At 38.3% G+C, this 8,453-nt stretch overlaps 1 pseudogene; it reads right to left on the reverse strand.

The window, feature by feature from the left end:
* The window catches only part of LOC108544644 (asparagine--tRNA ligase, cytoplasmic-like), a 57,932-nt pseudogene extending 56,255 nt beyond the window's left edge, over positions 1-1,677 (reverse strand).
* Between the last annotated feature and the right edge of the window lie 6,776 nt (positions 1,678-8,453).

An 8,453-nucleotide genomic window follows, 5' to 3' on the forward strand; every position in this document is an offset into this window, starting at 1 on the left:
AAAAAAAAAAAAAATTTTTTTTTGTAGAGATGAGGTCTCACTATTTTGCCCAGGCTGGTCTTGAACTCCTAGGCTCCAGCAATCCTGTCTCAGCCTCCCAAAGTGCTGGGATTACAGGCATGAGCCACTGCACCTGGACCATTTTATTATTTTTCTTTCTTTCTTCTTCTTTTTTTTTTTTTTTTTGAGATGGAGACTCATTCTGTTGCCCAGGCTGGAGTGCAGTGGCGCAACCTTAGCTCACTGCAACCTCCGCCTCCCAGGTTCAAGCCATTGTCGTGCCTCAGCCTTCCTAGTAGCTGGGACTACAAGTGTGTGCCACAATGCCTGGCTAATTTCTGTATTTATAGTAGAGATGGGTTTCACCATTTTATTATTTTTCTTTAAGCTTTTCTTATATGCTTTATGCAAGCTTTATACTTAATATAAATCATCTTAAATTAAAAAAATTTTTCTTAAGACAAGCTGTATTTCAAGTTTTGTTTATGTCAGTGTTATTTATAAAAAAAAAACATAAAATGGAAATAGCCTATTTGTTGGAATAAGTGAATGTTAGTTCAACCATATGATGAATGGAATATTATTCAGTTATTTAAAATATTGTTAGGTAGCATTACAGAAAGAAAGAAACTTATAAGTTACCAAAATGATCACATGACAAAATAACCATGTGATTACAACCATGGAAAAAAGTTCAAATAATAAGAATGTATGCTACTGTGACATAGCTGGGTTTTAGTAAAAGGGATTATGAGTGTTTTTCTCCTTGCTTTGTTTTTCTAATTTCCTATAGTGTGTTTATGTTGTTTTTAATAACTTTTGTATTTAATAACTTTAATAACTTTTGAGCCAGACACGGTTGTTCACGCCTGTATTTCCAGCACTTTGAGAGGTCAAGGTGGGTGGACCACTTGAGGTCAGGAGTTCGAGACCAGCCTGCCAACATGGTAAAACCTCGTCTCTACTAAAAATACAAAAAATTAGCTGGGTGTGGTGGCATGTGCCTGTAATCCCAGCTACTCAGGAGGCTGAGACAGTAGAATTGCTAGAACGCAGGAGGCGGAGGTTGCAGTGAGCTAAGATCGTGCCACTGCACTCCAGCCTGGGTGACAGAGCGAGACTCCACCTTAATAATAATAATAATAATAATAATAAATAATTACAACTTTTATTACAAAAACAAGAAAAGATTTCCCCAGAAACATGTTTTGGTTTCACTATAAATTTAAATGGCCAGAAATCATACCAGTTTATAAAGTTTTGTATAGGAGGGGAAGTTTTCACACAAAACATCATTTCCTTGGATGTTTCTCAGTAACCTCTCAGCCTCTGTACCTCAGAGAACAAGGTCTTTTGCTAAGATTCAAATTGTTTGCCAAAAATTGAGCTTCCCCTCTTTTTGGTTTTTGCCATTGGCCAGTGTGCCTTTCTATCACCAGAGACCTCCAGTATCTTGCTCACATACATCTCACAGCAAGGAGCTGACTAATCCTAAGGCTGGGGCGGCTTGTTAGGCAACCTTTCACACAGTGCCCATTGCTACCCCATTGCACAATATATTTGACTGGGAATGATAAACCCGTGGTTTACATTTGACTCCAGTCACCTTGTTAGTGCCAGCAGCTTACGTGTGTAAATATCACCCACTGCCTTTAGAAAGACGTTGACAGTTGACATTGTGTTCCTGGCTCCGTTGTGTTGTGTAACACTGGGGAGGAGCAGAGGGGTGGGGAGACAGAACCTATAAGGAAGCATCAATGAGGATATGAACTTATAATCACTTCCAGCTTTATTTATGAAAGAAATGAAAAGCTGGACACTTATGGGTTGTAGCTTCAAATAAACTTAATATTACAATTAAAGAACTAGAACAAATTAATCAACATTCAATACATTTCTATTAATCCATTGGTAATATACAAGTAAATCTTTGACAGAGGCAGCACATTTTTTTAGTGACTAAAATAGGTCAAATGGAGAACAGCCATTGCTCTATTATTACAAATTCTGTTGTAATTTCATCAATGTGACAATATAGAATGTATATGATAGAAGAAATCACTATGCAAAGAAGGTTCTGTGCTTTGTTTCTTGAGACTACAAGCCATTTCTTAAACACAGACACACATACACACACACACACACAACCCTGTAGCTATGCCCAGATTAGGGGGAAAGAGGAAGTGGGGAACCCTAAAAGAGAAGAGAATAAAGATTTCAATTATCATTTGTTCTAGGAATGAATACTATCTTACTCAGAGCTTGAAGCCTGTAAGAATATTCAGTCCATATAGTTCAGTACATTTACTGAGGTTAGATTAGCTATTTTTAGAGTCTTCCATGTCCCCTCTGTACACAGTGTGATAGTAACAGTAACATAAAAGCCACCTGCAAATTTTGTTTGCTAATAAGATTCCAGATCATTAATGAAAGGACATAGGTTGCTTTTGCTAAACAAAACAAAAACTCCAAGAATATCAAAAGCTTCTTTTGAGTGTGAAAGAAGAATAAAACAGATTTCATTTTATTTGGCTACAAATAATGTATTTTTAAAAAGCTGGAAGAGAGTAAGGCAAAGGCTAACCACCCATTGATAAAGTAGAATATTGTATAGAAAATTATGCAATGGTTAGTGAGATTGCAGAACATTCAATATAGCTAACTTTCCTCAAGACTGAGAAGGACAAAGTAAGTTCCTTAGAATGGGTATCTTTGTATAGTAAGTTTGAATCATACCAGTACATACTAACCAGGTCATTTACTACTTTGACTTTCTCTTTCATTAATATTCAGGAACTACTGTGGTCAAAACCTTATCAACCAACAAAACCTGAGCGTGGAAGGTGTTTCCAACTTGGACAGGAGCAAAAGGCCAAAACTCACCTATAATGAATCACCAACAACTACCTTAGTGTTCTAAGTGTAACTGATATCCCTGCTAATATTCAATCCTTAAATGTTTATCATGAAGAATTTCACCTTTGGCTCCTAGGTATACAGAAATCTTTTCAACCTCATTTTACCAGGTGGTTTTTTTTTTTTTTTTTTTTTTAATGGGACCAGGGAAAATGGCTAAAATAGACTGTATATGTCATTGAGTTACATGCTATTGATTGGTTGATTGATTGATTGATTGATTGAGATGGAGTCTCACTCTGTCACCCAGGCTGGAGTGCAGTGGCACCATCTCGGCTCACTGCAACCTCTGCCTCCCAGTTTTAAGTGATTCTCCTGCCTTAGCCTCCCGAGTAGCTGGGACTACAGGCTTGTGCTACCACACCCATCTAATTTTTGTATTTTTAGTAGAGGTGGGGATTCACCATGTTGGCCAGGCTCGTCTTGAACTCCTGAACTCAAGTGATCCGCCCATCTCGGCCTCCCAAAGTGCTGGGATTACAGGTGTGAGCCACTGTGCCCGGCTGAGTTACATACCTTAAATGATGGTGGTCCCATCTCTTAACAATGTATATCCAGGGCTGGGTGTGGTGGCTTAAGCCTATAACCCCAGCACTTTAAGAGGCCGAGGCGGGCGGACTAAATAAATGGGAACACATTCTATGTTTATAAATTAGAAAATCTGAGGCACGTGCCACCATGCCCGACTAATTTTTCTATTTTTAGTAGAGATGGGGTTTTGCCATGTTGGCCAGGCTGGTCTCAAACTCCTGGCCTCAGGTGATCTACCTGCCTCAGACTCCCAAAGTGCTAGGATTACAGGTGTGAGCCACCACACTTGGCAGAAAACACAGATGTAAATTTCCATGCTCTTGGATGAGGCAGTGGCTCCTTAGATTCCAAAAACACATGTGACAAAATAAAAAATAAAACTTCAATAAAGCTTCAATTTAATAAAAAATTAAACTTCTAAGTTAAAAACTTTTGTGCTTCAAAAGACACTATGAAGAAATTAAAAGGGCAGCCAGGCACGGTGGCTCACACCTGTAATCCCAGCACTTTGGGAGGCTAAGGTGGGCAGATCACCTGAGGTTGGGAGTTCAAGATCAGCCTGAACAACATGGAGAAACCTGGTCTCTACTAAAAATACAAAATTAGCTGGATGTGGTGGCGCTTGCCTGTAATCCCAGCTACTGGGGAGGCTGAGGCAGGAGAATCGCTTGAACCTGGGAGGCTGAGGTTGCAGTGAGCGAAACTGTGTCTCCACAAAAAAAAAAAAAAAAAAAAAGAAATTAAAAGGGCAACTCACAAAATGGAGAAAATCCATTTTTTCATTTGTAAATTGTTTATCTCACAAGAGACATGTATCCAGGATACAATATATAAAGAATAATTACAACTCAACAAGGAAAAGACAAATTTTAGCTGAGCATGGTGGCGCATGCCTATAGTCCCAGCTACTCAGGAGGCTGAGGAGGGAATATTGCTTGGGTCAGGAGTTAGAGGCTGCAGTGAGCTATGATTGTACCACTGCACTCCAACCTGGGTGACAGAGTGAGACCCTGCTTAAAAAAAAAAAAAGAAACCCAACAAGTTAATTCAAAAATAAAGGGTTTGAAGTTTGAACAGACATTTCTCTAAAGATGATATATGAATAGCCAAATAAGCACATAAAAGATGCTCAACAATGATTAGTCCTTAGATAAATGCAAATTAAAATCACAAAAAGATACTACTTCATACATACTAGGATGGCTATAATTAAAAAGTCGGATAATAACAAGTGTTGGTGAGTATATGGAGAAATTAGAACACTTATAAACTGCTGGTGGGAATGTAAAATGGTACAGCCACTTTGAAAACATTTGATAATTCCTCAAAAGCTAAATATAGAATTACTATATGGCTCAGTAATTTCCCTCCTATGTATGTATCAAAATAATTGAAAACATAAATATCTACCCAGAAACTTATACTTGAATGTTTTTACCAGTATTATTCAAAATAACAAAAAAATGGAAACACCCAAATGTCCACTAATAAATACACAAAGAAAATGTAGTATATAATGCAATTGACTATTCAGCTATAAATAGGAAGGCAGCTCTGATCTAAACTACAATATGGATGAACCTTGAATACATGCTAAATGAAAGAAGCCAGATATGAAAGGTCATGTTGTATCATCCCATTTATATGAAATATCCTAAGTAGACAAATCTACAAAGACAGAAAATAAATTAGTGGTTTATAGGAACTGAGGGTTGAGGAGAATGTGGGGTGACTGCTAATGAGCATGAGTTTTTAATTTTTTTTTTGAGATGAAGTTTCCCTCTTGTCGCCCAGGCTGCAATGGTGTGATCTTGGCTCACTGCAACCTTCGCATCCTGAGTTCAAGCAATCCTCCTGCCTCAGACTCCTGAGTATCTGGGATTACAGGCATGTGCCATCATGCCCGGCTAATTTTTGTACGTTTAGTAGAGATGGGGTTTCACCATATTAGCCAGGCTTGCCTCGAACTCCTGACCTCAGGTTACCCACCTGCCTCAGCCTCCCAAAGTGCTGCTCTTACAGGCATGAGCCACTGCGCCCATTCTAGTTTTTATATTTTTTTTGTAGGGTGATGAAAACATCCTAGAATTCGATAGTGGTTACTGATGCACAAGTTTGCTAATATACTAAAAACTCCTGGACTGTATACTTTCAAAGTATAAACTTCATGTAATGTGAGTTATATTTCAATAAAGCACTTATTAAAAGTGTATTTATCTATATATCATGTACCTATTAGAAAATTGAATATAAACTTAAAGAAATTTCAGGACAATTTTCAAAGAAAAATTAGTTTAGATAGTTCCTTGAAAGTTTGGTGGCTAATTTCCTTGGTCGTGAAGCACCCTGCCTTAATCTCTAGAATTTTCACCTCAGCACGTCCACGTGCCCACATTAATAATACGTATATATAGACTTCAGGTGTTATCAAGGCATTGATATTTACCTAGTAAATATAATACTATTCCCTGGGCTCTGAGTTTATATTAAATTCTAATTTATCCACCTTGGTTTTATAGACAAGTGTTCAGATAAAGTATGGCAAATGACCTCCAGGGAAGTAAAAGATAATTTGGGTTTTGAATGACCTAGATGAATTCTTTTTTTCCCTAAGCAGCTTTGCTGGATAACGGCTCACCACTTTAACTCTGCTACTGCAGACAGGGGGATCTCTGAGCATAGAAGTGTAATCCTCATGGCTTGAAATAAAGCAGCTACTTTTCCTGGCTCAGCTAAAAAAGCCCAGCTCTCAGGCTTCTTTTGTTAGCTGATAAAAGGGATAAAACAACTCATTAAATAACAAATAAGTTTGGATAGTTATGGATAGATGAATTTTGGACTTTGTTGATATTAAAATGTCCAAGAAAAAGGCTTAAGACTTGTTTAACTTTATATTGTTTAACAATATGATCAGTCTGTTATACATATGATTTTATATGTTCATATATATGCCTAGAAAAAAGATAATAGGCCGGGCGCGGTGGCTCAAGCCTGTAATCCCAGCACTTTGGGAGGCCGAGATGGGCGGATCACGAGGTCAGGAGATCGAGACCATCCTGGCTAACACGGTGAAACCCCGTCTCTACTAAAATACAAAAAACTAGCCGGGCGAGGTGGCGGGCGCCTGTAGTCCCAGCTACTCGGGAGGCTGAGGCAGGAGAATGGCGTAAACCCGGGAGGCAGAGCTTGCAGTGAGCTGAGAACCGGCCACTGCACTCCAGCCCGGGCGACAGAGCAAAACCCCGTCTAAAAAAAAAGATAATAGACATGTTATCAAAATGTTAATAATAATAATCTTAAAATGGTAGGTGATTATTGTTTTTTCTTTTTTCTTTTGTGAATTTTCTAATTTTTCCACTCTTTATATGCATTACACTATTTTTTTTTTTTTTCTAGAGATAGGGTCTCACTCTGTTGTCCAGGCTTGAGTGCATAGCATGATCATAGCTCACTGTAACCTTAAACTCTTGGGCTGAAGCGATCCTCCTGCCTCAGCCTCTAGAATAGCTGGAACTGCAATCTTGTGCCACCACACCTGGCTCCACTAAATTTGTTTTATTGCAAAATGATTGTAAAAGAATTCAAACACTAAAGAGGAATATAAAAAAAAAAATCAAAGTCCTCTACCTTTCTTCCAATCTGCCTTTCAGAGATAATCTCTTAATAGTTCGATGCATGATTTTTTTTTTCTTCTTTTTGAGACAAAGTCTCGCTCTGTCACCCAGGCTGGAGTGCAGTGATACCATTTCGGCTTGCTGCAACCTCCACCTCCCAGGTTCAAGCGATTCTCTTGCCTCAGTCTCCTGAGCAACTGGGATTACAGGCACCTGCCACCACACCCAGCTAATTTTGTACTTTTGGTAGAGACAGTGTTTCACCATGTTGACCAAGCTGGTCTCAAACTCCTGACCTCAAGTGATCCACCTACCTTGCCCCCTCAAAGTGCTGGGATTACAGGCTTGAACCATGTGCTTGGCCTAACTTTTTGTATAAAATAAGATCTTAATGTGTTCATGATTCTGCAACTTTCAATTCCAGTTAAAAATATTTGTCATTTCTCTAAGTCAGTCTTTTTTTTCCGAGACAGTCTTGCTCTGTAGCCCGGGCTTGAGTGCAGTGGCGCTATCTTGGCTCACTGCAACCTCTGCCTCTCGGTTAGGAGATCAAGACCAGGCTGACCAATATGGTGAAACCCTGTCTCTACTAAAAATACAAAAATTAGCCAGGCATGGTAGCAGGTGCCTGTAGTCCCAGCTACTTGAGAGGCTGAGACAGGAGAATTGCTTGAACTTGGGAGGCAGAGGTTGCAGTTGAGACAAGATGGTGCCACTGCACTCCAGCCTGGGCAACAGAATGAGACTCCATCTCCAAAAAAAAAAACTTGAAGTGGTGACTGGGTACATAATAAGCCCTGTACAAGTATTTTTTAAGTTAATTTTAAAAATAGTCATTCCTTTTGTTTTTTCCTAGAATAATGGTACCTGTTTAATTTTTTATATAACAAAGTAAACATAGGAACACATTTACTTAAACTATTTTAAGTTTTAAAAAGCTTCAGTAAGCTGGATGCAGTAGCTCATGCCTGTAATCCTAGCACTTTAAGAGGCTAAGGTGGACTGACTGCTTGAGCCCAGGTGTTTGAGACCAGCCTGGGCAACACAGCAAGACCCTGTCTCTTATTTAAAAGTAATTTAAAATTTTAATTATAAAAAAATTAAAAGATTAAGTATATAACTATAGCTGTCTCCCTTTCCATAGATACTAATTTGGTTAAATGATACTGTTATTAAATTAAGAAATATTTCTCTCAGATTGTCTAGAAATACTGTATGTCAGTATTGCTTCCTTTATCCTCCTAGTCCTCCCATATTTAAAAAAAAATTACAAAATTTCATTATATACAAAAAGTGTAGACACTAGCATAATTATGAACTATAATATACCCATTACAAGTATTCAGTGGATCTACTCAGTATATGACCAATTGTGTTCATCTGTACTCTACC

The sequence above is a fragment of the Rhinopithecus bieti genome, unplaced genomic scaffold (genome assembly GCF_001698545.2).
Source record: "Rhinopithecus bieti isolate Rb0 unplaced genomic scaffold, ASM169854v2 scaffold_21703, whole genome shotgun sequence".
In the NCBI taxonomy this organism is placed as follows: domain Eukaryota; kingdom Metazoa; phylum Chordata; class Mammalia; order Primates; family Cercopithecidae; genus Rhinopithecus; species Rhinopithecus bieti.